Consider the following 19,000-nt stretch of genomic DNA (forward strand, 5'->3'; position numbering starts at 1 on the left):
ATGTTGTTAGGACACAATTCTTTGGTTAAAGGAAACTCCATGGATCCCACAAAAACTAAACTAATTTTGCTAGCCAAAACTCCTTAAAATTTTCAAGGATTTCCTTTGGATTTTTTTGGCCTAGTGCACTTGCACAATATAATGCTGCAGATTTTATCTGATATTACAACACCCAAAGATTGGCAACTGAAGCAAAAAAAGATTCAATGAGGTCATGAGTACATTCACACATTTTTTCATTGAACTCCCATTTTGGAAAATACACTCATTGTTGAGCCACCACAATGGAATCTGTTGTTCCACGTTTTTGTGCATGGATCTAATGCAAATCCCAAATTAAGAAAAGATACTAACTAGTATATTTGTTTGACCAAAGGCTTAGCCTTGTCAAGAAAAATATATTGTTTCCAAAAGAGAAGCATTGTTCCATTGACTTGATAAATTTAGGCATTACTTGTTTGGAAAAAAGTCTGTGTTTCATGTGGGTCACTTGGTTCTGATGTATTTGGTGGCTAAGCAGACATCTCATGCCAGTTTTTTCTTGTTGGATGCTAATTGTTATAGAGTTTGATTCTCTTGGTACACAACATGCTAAGGCTATTTACTTATCTTGGCTTGACGTTCAAGTCTATGGTTCAAGGGATAGGCGTTGACAATGATTTTCACAATGTAGCTTTGTATTTGGTATCAATATGGCCCTCTACCAAGGAAATGCTTACTGCATTCCTCCAAACAAGATTGTAACCAAAGAATTATACTCATGACCAACAAAAGAGGATAGCTTCGTAAATCTCGTGCCTTGAAATTAGGAAGTCCATCTTTGGCAATTATGTGCACATCATATTCTCCTTTGATGTGTTCTAGTTCATTAGCAAGAAGCTCAAAAAAAAAATGCATGAAGGAATTAGTGGAGAGCATTTTCCTAGTGAGAAAACAACACAAAATATGTTATATGTAGGTATTTGCTCGCTCACGTTATATAGAGATGGTGTCATGCATCCTAACTTATGTGATCCATGCTAAATATTGGGCTAGCTAAGACCAAAGGATTGACGGACAATGTTGCTATTTTGGACATTTTGAAAAGAAGAATTAGGATTTCATGAATCCTTTTTGGTATATCCAATCAACAATGGATACATTATTGTTGGCACTAATCATACATAAAGTGGGTGGAAGCCAAAGATTTGAGAACAAAGGAAGAAACTAGTATGGCTAGGTATTTGCATGAGCATAGCATTATAAGGTTCTAATGTCCAATGGAATTGATTGATGATCAAGGTTTCAAGTTTCTCAGCTAGGTAGTGCAAGACCTCATCCATACCCATATGATTATGTTTAAAAAGTCCATGGTATTTACTTGTAGGAAAATGGACATGCCCAGTCCACATATAAAATTTCTTAGAATACTTTGAAGAAGGTAGTAAAGCCACACAAAATATAAGGAGTAGAAGTTACACTTAGACTTTTGGGAATTTTGAATGATGTACAAGGAAACTATCGATTGCAATCCTTTTTGGTTAGTATATGGTGTAGAAGTAGTCATTAGAAATTTCATATTAACGTTATCATGGGGTATTTTTGGTGATCACAACTTGTCTATGCAAAATAACAAATTTTAGAAAATTCACCTTTCACACAAGTCACCTATTAGGGCAACCTAGTGCTCACCTAGTGACACCCAAATAGCATGACATACCATGTCAATAGACCAGCAGGCCCATGTTCTACTCGTTGGCATGCTTGTTAGCCCAATGAGTTGTTGGGGTTATATATATAGGGCCCCATGGCTCCTTTTTTTCACATTCCCACATGACAACTTTAGCGACAAGTGACAAGGAGGAAAAAGATCTTGTGATAGTTTGTCTGAGCTATTTTTTCCTCTTCTTTATTTTGGTTGAGTTTGTTTTTTTAGATACAATTGAATTATTTTAATATTGTACTGGTTATACATGTGATGAAGCCCAAAAGATGGTCATTTAGTTGACTATGTTTTTTGTATTCTTGAACCACATGGATAACATGTTTTATGGTTTCTTACACATTTGGCAGGCCTTTGGGAGATGTTCATTCATTCGACTAAGTCTTTCATATACATAAACAAAATGGTTAACATAGAATTACTGAACCATTTGGAAGCCTTTGGGAGGTGATGGTTAACTTAGCTAAGTTTTTCATATGCACAAACAAAATGTCATTTTCAATTAACATTTGGCACTCCTTTGGGAGATGGTCCTTTACGTAGATAGGTATGTTTCTCAAAAGGTTCACCTCTTAAACATGTAAGTTATCACGTGAATTCAAATGAATGGGATTTTAATCAACAAAACTTAAAATTTTAACAAGATTATATTAACATAAGGGGGGTTTCAATTGATTTTAAAGAAACACCCGTAAGTTTTTGAAGAAAAAGAGGTCATTTTATTACCTTAAGCATGTAAGTAAAGGGGGGGTTTTAATACCCTTTGAACGCACATTATATGAATAGTTTCTTTAAGGTGCACCTATGAGGTTTGTTTGTGCACTTCAAATAGAATTAATGTTAGTTTCTTAAATGGTGAGCCTTGGTGAGATTGTTGTTCCCTTGACTAGTTCTTTTATATGTGTTAATACATACTTGTAAACTCCACCCCTTGAAGAGATTGCAATAAATGCATTAATTCAACTAGGCATGATGTTTTTTGAACCAAATTTTGTTGGTGTATTATGGTTTCTTAGCCATTTGGCAAGCCTCTGCGTTCATTTGATTAAACCTTCTATATGCATGAACCAAATGGTTAATTAACATAGTGTTCTATTACTAAATCATTTGGAAGCCTTTGGGAGGTGATCATTAACTTGGCTTAGTTTTTAATATGCACAAATCAAATGTTATACTATTAGTAAATCATTTGACACACATTTGGGAGATGGCCCTTTACTCAACTAGGTCTTTTGGTTGTGCAAAGAAAATGGAATCAATGTTACTTTCTTATTTGGTGAGCTTTGGAGAGATGGTTGTTCACTTGACTAGGTCTTTTGTATGCGTAAAACAAATGGTTAACATGCTTGTACAATCTACATGTTGGAGAGACTACAATAGATTGCCATTAATTGGACTAGATTTGATGTTGTTTGAACCAAATGCTAGAATGCAAGCTAGTGTTCTTGTCATCATGCCCTGACAAATAGTCATTAAATTGAATAGGTGTATCATTGTAGAAGTAATGATAAGTTTGTACCATGCTTGTTTCTTGTAGAATGTGTGCACTATGCTTGTAATTGTATTGTGTTGATTGTTGTATTTTTTACTTTGTTGATATGTATATGGAATAAATAGTAACATTTTTTCACCAGTAGTTTACTTTATATTTTATTGATCCTTATTTTGCAGGCAAGTGGATCCATTCACCCTCTCCTCTAAGGTCAAAAAATATGTACGCATTAGCTTGTTGGCCATTGTAAATAAACTGTCAACTAGACATATTGAAAGCATTATGGTGGACAAGAACTAGCCTTGGGTAGATTGTGGTAGAGGTCAACAACACTACAGCATGAAAGGAGAACATGGTGCCACCACTAAGCATATGGTGTATAGTACCATTGGTAACATCCTCAAAGTAGCGACAAATTTAGGGCAAGATCAATTTACTAACCTAGATTTTGTAGATTGAATTGTAGGAATTTTTGCGACCAAGCACAACAATAAAATGTATGAGTGTATACTTCTTTATGGAGGACTTAATCTTGGTTGTGCTATTGTAAAGAGGAAAAACTTTGATCAATGGAGAGTCTCCTCGATTATGACCCCTTTGTAGAAGAATGGGAGGGAAGGGCATTGAGAGATTTATTGGGAATGGGTTTCACACATGGAAAATTCATCTTAAAGGCTACCTACTGAAGAAAGGGTTATGGGGTATACTGAAGTCAATAATTAGCGATCCCTCTTCAAGTGATGGTGCACAAGTCTAGACACTGGCCACCATGAGTGCACAAAATCAAGCAAAGGAAGAGCAAGCTCTAGGAATCATAATCACATCATTGCAAGGCATGAGGAAGAAGAGTAGGGTAAGACTTAGGGAGAACCTCTAAAAAATTAAAATGGATTTGATGAAGATACAGCAAGTCTTGTCAGCCACCTCAAGAGTATGATCAGAGAGATCACATATGTGAAGGGTGATGTGTCCAAAGAGGACAAGATTGTTGTCTTATTGGTTGCTTTTCCATCTTGTTATTTGACCAAATTGCTACCAAGAAGGACCCAACTCTCGATATGCAAGATGCCAACAACTCTTTACATTATTTTGAAGAGAAGAAGCAAAAGAGAAACTCAATTTCAACGAGAGGTGCATTTTTAGTTACTTTTAGCAATAAAACATGTTTCAAGTGTGGCAAAGAGAGACATATAGCCAAAGATTTCTTCATGACCACAACTTGTAGCATTTGAGGAAAGAAGATCCATCCTCCTTCCAAATGCTTCAAGAATGGCAAAAGCAGTACCAATAGTAACTCAAAGCCCAAAGATCAATTTGTTTGACAAAAAAACATAAAGAAGAAGAAAAGGAAGAAGCTTGTAGCAACCTTTTATTTCTTGCGACTACGACTGTGTGACATTATTCTCTAGCTATCTTTTTGCCTTTAACTCTCAGTGTATCTTGTTGGAAGTAGCTTAGATTAACTTGGCATCGATCTTTATATATCTATTCGAGGAGAGATGTGCAGATCTCTTGGATTTGTTGGAATTAGGGTTGCAAGAAAACATACACGGTTTGGAGAATATGAAGGAAGCTCAAGGCACACAATAGAGAGTGTATAATTTAGTGTGATAAGGAAAGGTAGATAGCCCTAGCATGATGGGCGTATATGCAATGCACAGGGTTAAAAACCTCCTAGAGAGGGAAAAAATGCCGCGATGATCCTAAGTGTGTTCACACACATCACTACCACATGTATATGGTAACAAATCCCCCTTGGAGTGATGCGGTGAACAAGAGCTAGCACATAGAGTGAAGGGAAGTTCCTTGCCCTGAGGACATGATTGGTCCACGAAGGGGAGTAAGCCCAAAGTTTTGCGGAAACCTTCAAACTTCTCACGCGACAATGCCTTTGTGAAAATATCTGCAAGGTTGTCCTGTGTTGGCACATATGCCAAGCTGATTTCTCTTGTTGAGAGTCTCTCCCTGGCATAGTGGTAATGCACCTCAATGTGCTTTGTGCGAGCATGAAAAATTGGGTTCCTCGCAACTGCTAATTCTCTCTGATTCTTAGTGTAGATAGTGTTGGCAGTGTCTTTTCCAACACCCAAATCAATCATAAGGCGTCTAAGCCATACACACTCAACCGTAGCCTAATGTGAAGACTATCTTGTACTCAGCCTCACAACTAGAAGTGGCCATAGTAGGTTTCTTCTTTCTCAACCATGATATACATGAACTACCAAACATGAAACAAAAACCACTTGTGGACACTCACGTGTCAAAACAACCAGCCCAATCTAAGTTTGAAAAAGCATGTAAGTATGGCAGAAATGATCCACCCTTGGGATAAAACAAGACAATATGTAAAGTGCCACTCAAGTAGCAGAAAAACCTCTTCACAGCCTGTCAATTTTTAGACCCTGGGCTATGCATAAATCTGCTAACCTATGAGACTGCAAAATGAATATATGGCCTCATGCTGCATACATAAATGAGGCATCCAAATGCAGTTTGGTAAAGAGTGACATGTGTAGGATCACCAGCATCATCAAGACTCAATTTCAATCATGTTTCCATGGGAGTGGCAATAGGTTTGCAATTCTCAACTCCAAACGTACATAGCAATGTCTCTATGTAACTTTTCTGACACAAGGCAACACCACCATCACACTACTTAAACTATATACCCTAGTAATGATGCAACAGCCCCAAATATTTCATCTTGAAAGTAGTATTCAGATCAGCCTTAAATTCAGCAATATGTCTCTCATTTGGTCCACTGATCAACAAATCATCCACATAAAGAACCACAGTGAGAAGTACATCACCCTCACGCTTTACATACAATGTGCTTTCTGTTGTACTATTATGAAAGCCTCCTTTGAATGAATGAGTGTCAGCCTTCTCATACCAAGCACAAAGATATTGATTCAACCCATACAAATCTTTCTTACATCTGCACACTTCATCCTCTTGTCCTTTTCTTGACAAAATTTCAAGGCTGTGTTATATAAACTTCCTCAAATATGTCACCATTTAAGAAAGCAATAGAAATGTCTGATTCATGTACATCCCAACCAAAATGAGCTGCCAATGCACATAGAAAATGCACAGTAGTCATACAAAAAGTGGGAGCAAAAGTTTATTCATAATGCCTTTTTGTTGTGCATAACCCTTTGCAACAAGTCAAGCCTTATGGCGATCAATCTCACCATCCACCTTGCATTTCAACTTGTAAACCCACTTTGTATCAATGGCCTTTATACAAGGAGGAAAATCACATAAAGTCCATGTGTCATTTTTTATAAGTGCATCATATTCTGATTGCATGGAAGCCATCCAATTTTTTGAATGTGCTTCATCAAAAGATAGAGGTTCATCAACATCATGTAAGCTAGACACAGCCAAAGCATAACAATTTGATGCATAAGATGCATGGCGACAACCTGAACGAGTATGACTAGACAAAGGTGCATCCAATTTAATGTCATGCAAAGTATGCGCCAGACATTTAGGCATACCTCTACCTTGCTCATTTCAACCCTTTCCTCATCAAGTACATGATGTACATCTGCATCAGTAATAGGCTGATCTACAACATTTTTAGAAACCCCCATAGGCTGTACATTTGCCTCATTGGAATTTACATGTGTACTTCCACCACTGAAAAGAGGCAACAAAGTGTCATAAATGTCTTGTGAGCTGACATTATTGTCTTTAGTACATGACAGCAAGGGCTCAACATGATCTTTTACAAACATAGCATCCTGTGAGACCAAGATACGCTTTGTTTGCAAATGATACAACCTATAACCTTTGCTTTCAGTACTATAACCCAACAAAAATACATTTGACAGCCTTATCATTTAATTTTTTGCGTTGTGTTTGTGACATCAAAGCATATGCCAAACATCCAAAAACACACATATGCTCAATAGAAGGCTTTCTATCATGACGTGATTCATATGGAGTAATAGAATGAAAAGCTTTTGTAGGATACATGTTTAGTACATAAGTGGCACACATGATGGCCTCAAGCCAAAACGAATGTGGAAAAGCTTGACTTTTGACCATACATTGTGCCATTTTTGTAAGTGACATGTTTTTCCTCTCAACAACACCATTTTGATGAGGCGTATAAGTCACTGTACATTGGTGTTTTATCCCACGAATAACCAAAAATGCATTAAATTCATGAGACAAATACTTCCCCCCTCGACCGGAATGGGGGAAATTGTTTAAGCACATAAAAACTTCGGACTTCGCTTTAAGCAAAAATACCCATGCATGCCTATAGTAACCATCAATGAAAGTCACAAAGTAAAGGTAATCTCCCAAGGACGAAGGTTGCATGGGTCCACAAACATGATTATGCACAAGCTGCAACCTGCATGTGGCCCTAAATGAACCATCCTTTGGAAACTTTGAATGCTACATCTTACCCAAAATACAGCCTTCACAAACATGTTTGGCAGGTGCTTCAAGAGGCGGCAAAGAAGCAACCATATCAGATTTTTGCAAACGTAGCAAATTGAAAAAATTCAAATGTCCAAAACGTGCATGCAAAAGTTTTGCATCCAAAATAGCCTTAGAATCCACAACTGCATTTGCAACATTCTTCCACACTTGTCATACAAAGTGAACTTATACAACCCACAACATGAAATGCCAGATGCAACAATTTCATCATTGAAACTAAGATCATGTATTGTACATCTGTCATCCATAAATTTGACTACAAGACCAAGTCTAGCAAGTGCAGATACAAACAAAATATTCTTCTTGATCCCAAGTACATAAAGCGCATCAACAAGTTTGAAAGAACTTCCATTTGTAGTAAGCACAATCTTTCCAACACCCTAAACCGGATAAGAGGCATTGTTAGCACAAGTAACTTAATTCCCATGAGGTACAGACTCAAGAGAGGTGAACAAATCACGATGTGAGATAATGTGCTTTGTAGCACCACTGTCAAAATACCACACATATGAATCTACAGTAATTGACATGCATGCATCATGGACAACATAATTATAGGTACACTCTACACTAAAAGCCCATTTTACATCAACATCAGCATCACAGTTTTCTTTCACAGAAGACACAACAATAGTTGCATTTGTAGTGAAACCAGCATGTACAATGGAACCACGCTCTTTCTTCTTAGCCTCTTTGGCCTTCAACTTAAGACACTACTTGACCAAGTGATCATTAGCTTTACAATAATGGCAACGCATCTTCTTTTTGCCCTTATCACCAAAATTTCTAGACAAATTGCTACCAATAGAAGGATTAGGAACATGTAATTTTACACTCACAAAAGAACCATAAGAAGTGGCTGCATTGTTGTTACCACCTTTTCTTTGAGCAGCAATAAAGGCATGTTCAATTGCACTCTGTCTAGTCCTTTTGTTTTTGGAAAGAAACTCTTGCAACAGCAATGTGCATAATGTATCAAACTTGAAAACTTTAGGATTTCCTTGGGTCATGGGTCTCCAAGTACTAGCAAAAGTCTGGTAAGAATCTGGCAAGGCATCAAGAATAGTTTGCACAAGGGAACTGTCTGAAATGACTTCACTTGCAGAAATAAGTTGCTCATTGATATCCTTGACACCAGCAAGGAAAGTTTTCATATGATCTTCCTCATGCGTAATCTTTGACGCCAGCTCTTTACGAGGCAATGCAATTTTAGCCTCATTGTGACTTGCATAAAGACCAGTCATAATATTCCAAGTCATAATAATATTTTTTTGAACGAATGTGAGGAGTAATAGTACGCTTCATAGAAAACACAATCAATGCATACTCACAATAGCAATCCTTGCAGCAAGACCTGCAACATCCTCAAAATCACATGTATCCTCAGAATTAAGACGTACAATGCCCTGCACAATGTTCCAAACACCCTTCAAAACAAGAACATGTTTCATCATATAAGCCACCTAGGGTAATTGTTCCAATCTGTCCTCAACAGCAAACATCTTGAACACATTTGTGTTGTTGTCAGGCATGGTAAATGTTGCACCTAATGTGAAAACTGCTCAAAAAGAAGAGAAGGAAAGTGAGAACAACACGTACTATATAGCACAAACCATAGAAGATCGTAAGGAACCTGTTATGCAAAAAACAAAATTGATATAATTTTTGCATAAAATGACGAAATAGATTGTGCAATAATGTTTGTAGTGTAACAGAGGCAAAATGGGCCCGAATCATAGATCTGAGCAAACTAAGCTCTTCGAGCTTACCCAAAAAAATTTGTCTACCTGTGAACACTCGTCAAAGCTCACAGAAAAGGGAGAAAGTGAGCAGGCGTGTGTTGAAGCTGCTGGCGACTAAGCCCAGGAGGATGCAACCTACTCTGATACCAATTGTTGGAATTAGGGTTGCAGGAAAACACACACAGCTTGGAGAAGACGAAGGAATCTCAAGTCACACATAGAGAGTGAGTGTATTCCTTAGTGTGCTATGGAAAGATAGATAGCCCTACAATGATGGGTGTATATACAATGTAGGGGGGGAAACCTCCTAGAGAGGGAAAAAATGCCCCGGTGGTCCTAAGTGTGTTCACACACATCACTACAACATGTATATGGTAAAAGGATTGGAGATGTTATGTCTCTTGGATTAGAGATGTCAGTTTGTTGCTCTCGGATTGGATTGTGCTAGAATGTATCAAATATCATAGTGTAAACCACAAGGGGAGGGTTGTTGCATTTTTAGGCTTTCTCCTATGCTTTGGCATGTATCATCTCTAATCTATTGGATTCTTAGATGGTAGGAATCGATATGAGGGGCATTTTTAGATGGTGTGGACTCAATGGAACTTAGTAAAAAGTGCATAAAAGGGGTTCAAAGAGTACCCACACTTTCTCTAGTGCATTCTGGTTGATTTGGACCTTCTTATGATGTCATGTATGATGCATGATGAGATGTCGACTCTAACTCTATATAATGAGATTCTTTGTACTCACTTTTAATCAATCTAGTTATCTAAACCTTCAAAATCCCTACACCTCCATTCTCTTTCCCATGCCACATCTTAAAAAACGTGCATAACTAAGGACCAAAAATTTAATTTTCAATTTTTTTTTTATTTTCAACGTAAAAGGTTTTGTCACAAAGTATATATGTCTTTGTGTCACTGAAACATAGATGGATCTTGCATGGGACATACAAGAATCTTTAATATTAAGGGACTAAGCTAATCTTGTGTAGAATTAAGGGGATGAGAATTCATGAAGCCATTTTTTAATAGGTTTTTCTAATTTTGTTTTTAAGGTCCCCGTAAGATGTTGACTAAGAAGTCCATTTCTCTCACTATATTTTTTAAAGTGAAGGGAAAAAAGTGGTGTGACATTAACTAACTCCCTTCTTTCCCATGCCACATGTTCAAAAGCGTGCATAACTAAGGATTGAAAAGCTATTTGCTTTCAAACAATAATCTTTTTATGTGTTTTTTGCATAAAAGTTTCACCGAAACTATATGCATATCAAAAAGTTTTATTTGCATGTGTTTTCTGCGTAAAAGTTTCCCCAAACCTATATGCTTATCAAAAAAGCATTTTTTATTACTTTGTTGACTTACGCTCACTAAAATTCCACTTTTTTAATATTACTTTTTTCCTCCCTCAAAAAAAATCCACTAGTCTCCTCCCCCTCCCCTGCCCCCTCATGTCCATCAATACCCTCGTCTCCCTTTTTCTTCCCAATTGGCTTTCTACTTTGCTTCTTTAGGAGCAGTTTCCATGGTGCTCAACGACATCACAAATATTGTCGCTCAATGTCACGTGCTCTATACTGAAAGGAAAGAGCTAGGGAGGATGGAGTCTTATAGTAGCCGTGAAGAAGAAGAGCATCGAGAGATAAAATTATCATTAGAGTTTTTTGGTCTTAATAGGCATTTACAAATTATTCACGCGACTGGGTGTCCAAGTTGGCATAACCCCGAACCCTTCAACCACTTTTGTAGCTATCATTGCCCCCTTGAACGAAATTTGACACACTCATGACAAATATTTAGATTTTCTCACAACCAAGGGTTTTATGTGTACCCATAACCTAGTGCTACCACAAAGAACCTCCCTTGAACACATAGGGTATAGGTCAATGTAGCTACCATCACACTTAGGGTTTTTAATTTTCTCTAAATACTTGAGTTGAGGTTTACCCAAAAGCATCATGAGTGCAAAATACAAGGACATGGGGCTTAACATTTGGGAAGTTCTTACCTCTGGCCCCACATCACTTATCGAGGCAGTGTATAATCCCATCACATTTATAAAAGGACTCCTCGATTGAATCATTATATCAAGAAGAACAAAAATATTTGTAAATCAAAAATTAATTTTTCATACACATCTTATATATGCACACACATCAAACTGGGCTTTATACACAATGGTGAGTAAATCACCTCTTAAATCAAGTCATCTTTGATAGCAGCAATGATCTTCTCTTGATCATGAATGCAAGCACCCTTAACCTCAGAGATGACGACCTATACCTCTGCAGATGTGTTGCGTCTCAACATGTTGTACTCAACATCGGCATGCATTGCTTGAGCATCTCAAGAAGCACAATAGGTAGTTCTCATCATCTTAACATGCATTGTACTTGCAATGCCGCATCAACCAAGTCCAACAACATTTCAAAATGCTTCTACTTTGCTTATTCCATTGGCAACATATGAAGCAACCTATCAAGAAGCTATAGACGTAGATTTTGTACCATCACTAGTAGATGCCAACGTCTTTAAATGCTAGTGCTAGATCATCTACTGCAAGCACCTACAAAGGACCTTTGCCCATAGCTCTAGTACCAACTAAAAGGAAAGAGCTAGGGAGGATGGAGTCTTAAAGTATCCATGAAATGGAAGAGCAACAAGAAATAAGGTTGCATATGAAAAATTACCATTAGGTTTTTTTGGCCATAATATGCATTTACAAGTTGTTCTCAATATACACATTACAAACTTCCATATTCGCTTGCCCGTGGATTTTTTACTGAAGGCCACATGTGTGCGTGAGAAAAGGTCGTCTCGCAACAATGTCGTGCTACTGAAGACACTAATGTTTGACTTTTGGGTGAAGGGTCATTTGTACCCATACGACCTTGGGAGTTGCTTCCATATGATATTCAATAGTCGCTCAAAATTCCTTCAATATGTTGAGAGAGGAGAGACAGTTTTTCAAGTCCATTGTAGGTGATTATCTATGTGTGCAGGTGATTCTTTATTGGTGGTTCACATCTATCACACATCCCAAGAAGCCTCCCCGTGTCTATCATAGTAGCACCCAGTACAAAGTATCCTCCCGTGGAGAATTCAATAGTAGGGTAGAGGAACAAATGCCTTTCCTTACAGATTTTAACAACAAGATATAGGCCAAATACACCTCCCCTAGAGAATGGTAGGAAACTAGGTGGTAGGTCAAATACAAATGGTGTTTGTATGCCTCTAATGTCGGAAGGCCAAAAGTGAATGCCTACTATCACATATTCAAATATGTCTTTGTTGTTGTTGATGTCGGTTGCAAAGTGTTTTTGTCGTTGATGCTTCTCCTCCCCTCAACGTGTGTCATCAAATTCATCAAAGTGAATACCAATGGCGTCATGGCATACAAATCAAATATGTCTTTGGTGGGTAGTGTCTGTTGATCCTTGTACAAATATTGTCATTTTTGTGAAGCCAAATGAGATCGTGCTTTGCATGCATATAAATGTGAATGCAACTTTGTGCAAATACGAAAATTGTTTGTGCAAGTGCTAGTAGTGCGCTTTTGCCAATCTTAAAATTGGATAAACCATACATATCAAGTTGTGCACTTGAGCCTATGTAGTGGTTATTTCTTGTGCTTGATGGCCAAGGTTGGTGGCCAAAGAGTCTGTTGTGGGTGAGAATGATCCCAGTTCTAGAGTTTGAGGCAAAGTACGCTTTGGGATAGGTGTGTGAAGAGGCCCCATAGTGGGGATTTAGTACAAGTGCCTTGGGGGCTAGGACTCTTCGAGCCAAAGATTGCACAAGAGTGAAATCTTGCAAACTTAAAATTGTCCAAAAAACATAAACTAAAAGGGTCTTTGCATCCGACTTCGAGCAAAAGAAGTGTCGCATGTGAACAACAACAGCTAACAGACCCAAAGGGTTATTAATTGCAATTAAGCGCAAGACTTACAGTCCACCCAAAATCCCTCTGTGGCTCCTTTGTGTGATGAACCTTCCAAAAATAGGCTATAAGACTCGATTTTTATAGGGATTTATACAAGCATACACAGCTATATTTAGGAAAAAAAATTGAAAGGACTAATGACCTCGAAATTTGGTGATTAAAAGCTTATTAGAGAGCATGTGTAGTAGGACAAGAACATGCACACAATTAATGTGTAGCTTCAAAATGCACCACTTATTATGAAAAATCACCTAAAGAATGCTCTATAAATGCATCTAAATTATGAAAATCTTAATTAAGAAACTAATTGAAACCCAGAAGAGCAATCCCAATTAATCTAGCATAGAAGGACCTGAATGCAATGCACCTACATACACACAATTATTGAGAATTAATGTTAATTAGTCACCTAACTAGTTAGAAGAGTAGTGGCTTGGGGACTTAAACCCAAGAACATGCTAACACTAACCAATTGAGAGCTAATCAAACACATGTACGCAAATAAGACGATTGATAAATAGCTTAGGTATGAAACCATCGGTTGTGATACTACATGAAAGAGAATTGTATTGTAGCATACACAAGAGTGAGCTGTTCATGATTGTGTTAGTGTGCTAATTACACGAGATTAGAGAGAGCGCGAGATTAATGCTAATACAAGTACAAAATGTAGAGCTGATTAATAATAAGCTAAATGAAAATTTGATTCAAATGGGTACAAAGGATTGGGATAAGAGTGAACACAAAGAGTGTCGCTTGGCTTCTTTTATAGGGGTAGGGAGAGACTATCCAATGACATAATCGGTGATGTCAAAGTATAGGCTTCCAAAGTAGAGGGGGTTTCCACTAGTTGGTGGTGCGGATGTGTCACACACCTCAACACATGTGATGCGATTTTCATCTTGCATTCACCGGCGAGAAGTTATTAATGATTTGGTGGCCAAGAAGTTGTTGTGCAAGTTGTCAAAGATGTGGTTATTAAAGATGACATGCAAAATGCTTGCAATGAAGTCGGATCAACACTAAGGTCTACAACGCTATTTTTCAACTTTTAAAAATGGCCGCACAAAAGTGAGGCATTGTCAAAAACATGTTTTTGGTTCCTTAGATCAACCTTGTAACGAAGACACCAAAGGAAAATGTGCTCTCTTGCATAAGGACAACCTACATCAAGGAAGAAATGCCTTCTTTATAGACACATTTTGTTTACACAATTTGAAACAATATGTTTGTGAGTCTCAAAAGGTTTCAACTAGCTATGCTTCAATTCTATGAGTTTATCTTTTTCCTAAATGTTGTGCAATGATTAGCACTAAGGCTTCCTTTAAACTAAACAATGAGTGTCAAATAATTAAAGGTCAAAGAATCGCGAGATTAAGTGCCACTCTAATCAAAGAAGCCCTCTTGCAAGAAAAAAGGAGGGATCAAATCAAGTTGTTTCCCACCCTATCCTTTAGCATGCAACTGGAGGACATACGGTGGATGGATGTGCAAATACAGCGAGCTAAAACACCCGAGATAACGAGCTTAGGATAAAAATAAGTAGTTTGAATGGAAATCATTGCTAACAATATTTTGAATAGAAATCATATTAGGAAATTCTTTTTGGTTATTTATAGCTTTCAACATCCTAGAATTCACGTGATCGTTTTCCAAATCCAAAACCTTTTGCTAAAAATTGTATATCCTACAACTCTAAGTTTCAACAAGCCGTAGACAACCATCATAGTACAATGTACATATTTCCCTTTGAAATATGCATAAGAAATAACTTGTATTAACTAATAAGTTGACGCAATTTTTAAAAATCTTATGACTTAGTTGATGAAAATTCACAATTATGGGTTTAGTTATAAAGAAACCATTATTACAAACGCACAAACCATCCAATGTATTTGATATGTTATATAAGAAACCTGACAGTCAAATGTATCGAATGTAAGAAATATCACCATTCTAAAAGCTACAAAGAATTCTGCATTTTACTTAATCTTACAAACCATGAAAGAAAATAGAGTCAATAATAAAGAAAAGGCCAAGTTGGATCCTCAACTATTTCTTGCTCAAATTCATCATTGATCGCAAGCCACTGCTTGCTCCACGTAGACTCAGTTTCATAATCTACTTATTTAGTAGTGCCATCTGGAAGATGCAAAGATAGAATAAACAAGCAATTAATAGGAACATAGCCCTCTTGAATGAATGCCATCTTTAAATCAAATAGATCTGGTCTTAACTCCCTAGCCTTTGTGCTGATAATACAACGATGCAAGGGAATTTTGCGTATCAACTTTCCTTTATGAATTGTTAGTGACTTTAAGATGTTAGAAATCAATGGCTTGTCAATGATGGTCGGAACTAACTTTTCAACCTCCTTTTGAATGTCCTAATTAACACTTTGTGTTGCTGTTTCAAGTCCTACATTTCCCTCGGTTCCTTGCTAATGCTCTTGAGGATCTACCTCACCCTCCTCAAGCATGAGCTCTTCTTAAGTTTGGTCTTCTCTATTAGTCCTTTTGCTCGTTGCACCTTTTGATGCATTTCTAGACTTGGGTCAGGTGGGCGAACTTGCAGCTTGCTTTCCTTTTTTTGGGCTAGAAAGGACAAGGTAATATTCCAAACATGTTATATAAAGCATAAGAAATATTTTTTAAACCAGCCTGTTACTCATACTGATACACGAGTCATTTTGACAAATCATCTGTAAAATAAAGCACACAAAGATCAAAGATTTCAATGCATCTCTCAAACTCGAAGTCAGCCACAAGTCTTTAAACAACAGAATGTGCAAACTACCCCTTTCCCCAAGGAATATTTAATTTGACACACCAACATCCAGATGCATGACCCAATACATGTATTTTGGCAGTGAAATAGCTATTTCATAGCTCTTTGATTTATGATGCATAGATATTTTGTCTGACTGGTGAGCATAGATCATACTCCCTTTTGTATTTTGCTGCTGAAATATCCATCAAGAACCGACTTAGAGATTATTATGGGCACAAACCACACGACTAGACCCAGCTTAGCAAATATATAGACTAAATAAGCTCGTAAATTGCTAAATTGTTTACGAATAAAAAATTGTTCTCCTAACCTTGACAAACTGTTACATGCTAAACAAAAACTCTCAATGTAAAGTTTGGGATACAAATGAGTAAGCCCTTCTCCTAAACTTGCTCCAGTGGAGATAGAACAACCTTTCTCAATGATAAATCCAACTGCATCGCCTCTTTGATCTCTTAAAAGCTAACATGCCCATCATTGTTTGTGTCCATCCTATCAAGCATCTCATCAAGTTTACTAGGCTTTGTAATGTTTCCTGGAAGGTAGACTTTGGGCAATGCCTACAACCAACACAAGTTCATGATTTTGACCTCCGCAAGCACAAATGAGTGCAAAAGTGTTACGACAAGCAGTTGCACACCCGCACACCAGTAAGTACACGTGTACACATGTTTCCAAGTATAGTAATGAGTCTACAAAATGTCATAGTGAGAAAAACCAACAAGAATTATCATGTACAGCTAGCACACGCACACACCCACACACAACCCTCGTGCAATGAGAGATTGTTTGCGTGCAAACATAGAAGCCAGCTCATCCCTTGAAATAAATCCAGACCTATCCGTGTCCATAATGAAGAACAGTGAAGACTCAGTATGTGAATTGGTTCAATGTAATTTTATTCTCTACTTGATATAAAATTCTCGCACCCTTTATGGAAAAAAACAAAGAACAGTGAAGACGCTGCTGAGTAGTTATAAACCGATTCTCCAATGGTTTACCAAATGCAAGAAAATCCCTGCCGACATATCCTGAACTATTTCGCTGGTAAAATAGCCACGTCGGAGCCCCTCACAGACTTCCCCCACCCATATTGCTCATCTCAAGTTTTGCGACCTAGCTGTTAGTGAACGTAGACGGGATTGCAGCTTTATGCAGAGCTTCCCCATGCGAGAGACTTCTTGCAACACCACAACTTTCAAAATGCAAGGAGCAAATGCAGTCGCCATCATCTGATACATATTACAGACATCCTCATGGTCCCTGCTTGTCAAATCCAAGGCAGCCTACTAAACCCAAAGCTCCATCCCCTACCTATCAAACCCAAACGTATTTTGCTGGCAAAATAGTCACATATACCTACTTGTACATAACAATGGTTGCTCCTACAAGACCTACTCATACACAAATACATGCTTCCTAGAGGCCATGGAGGAGGATGACAGACATCTTGTGCCACGGACCAACTTATCAGAGTCTATTTATATGAGCTGGTTGGCCACCAACAATGGTTGAAATACATGACTTTGTATGAGGCATGTGTTTCAGATCTTATTGCTACAGGTTTGCAAGGGGGCAAACTTGGACCAAGTATCCCTAAGTTACAACAAAGGGATACAATGTGGAAGAAACAACCATATTCACTAAGGAAGCTAGTGGACCTCACAAATCAGGTTGCCGACGAGATTGGTATTGCAGTTGAAGTTGTGGTGTGTTGTGAGGATGCTATCATAGTGCGACAAAAGAGACCACATTCTCTTTTGAGTCCCATTCACGAACTTACTTCTCATAGACCAGAGTTTCAAAGAGTAACCAAAACTCGACGGGAAAAAACAATTCTCTAGTGCTAGTACTCCTATTTCTTGGGAACATTTGACCAATCAAATCAAAGAGATTGAGGTTATCCCAACAATTTGGGCTATACGACAAATCAACTGTAGAAGCATGGTGAGATGTCAAGGATACCTGAGCTCCATTGAATCCAACTGTAAAAAACACATAGATTCTAAGGGACCTGTAGGAAAAGAAGGAGTTCCAACCCCTTTTTCCTATGGAAGAATACAAATCTCTAAGGACAACTCAATAATTTGACCTCAAATTATATGGTTTTATGGGGACTGTGTGGAGCACACATGGGAGCCAACAAATGCTATTTTTGGCTTCATATCACCTATGCCTACAAAATGGATTGTATCAAAAGAAATGTGGCTCACTTTAAAGGAGATTCAAAGTCTTCATGATGTTGGATTTTTTCTTGAACGCCACCAAGCTACATGCCTTTTTCACTCAACAAGAAGTCCTTTTTCACTCAACGAGAAGTCCCGACTCCTCAAGGTAAAATTATACACTTTGGATCTAGGCTAGAGTTTAGAGAAGGTCAAAAAGTCATTCTAAGAAGAGTAGTCAACAAGGAAGTCAAAGTAGGATTGACTCTGCAATGACCATGGATTTTGAGATACTTACTGCATACATGTGGTTCAACAAAGGGAGTATGTGGAATTGGTATTGGCTAATCAAGGGTCAAAGAGAAGATGTGCTCCTTATACTTTGACAATCTCTGTGTTCCCATCTTGTTCTCGTGATGATTTTGTGGGTAGATAATGTGTGAGAGAGCATCGCATGCCTTGCAAACACATTATGGTGTTTTCTTACGCTACTTGCAACTTGGTGTAGATATCGGTCAAGTCATCCACCAATTTCCTTAGACAAAATAAGAGATGCACACTGCACTCTCTAGGGTGTGAAAACATATATATATCTACTTTTGTCATCACTTGCAGCAACCTAACATGGATGCTTCATTCACTTATCTTCTTTTTTGTGACGCACAGACATGAATATCTCATACATTTGTATTCTTTTTTGTGC

This window comes from Adiantum capillus-veneris, chromosome 21 (genome assembly GCF_014529385.1).
Source record: "Adiantum capillus-veneris isolate H3 chromosome 21, ASM1452938v2, whole genome shotgun sequence".
NCBI classification, from domain to species: domain Eukaryota; kingdom Viridiplantae; phylum Streptophyta; class Polypodiopsida; order Polypodiales; family Pteridaceae; genus Adiantum; species Adiantum capillus-veneris.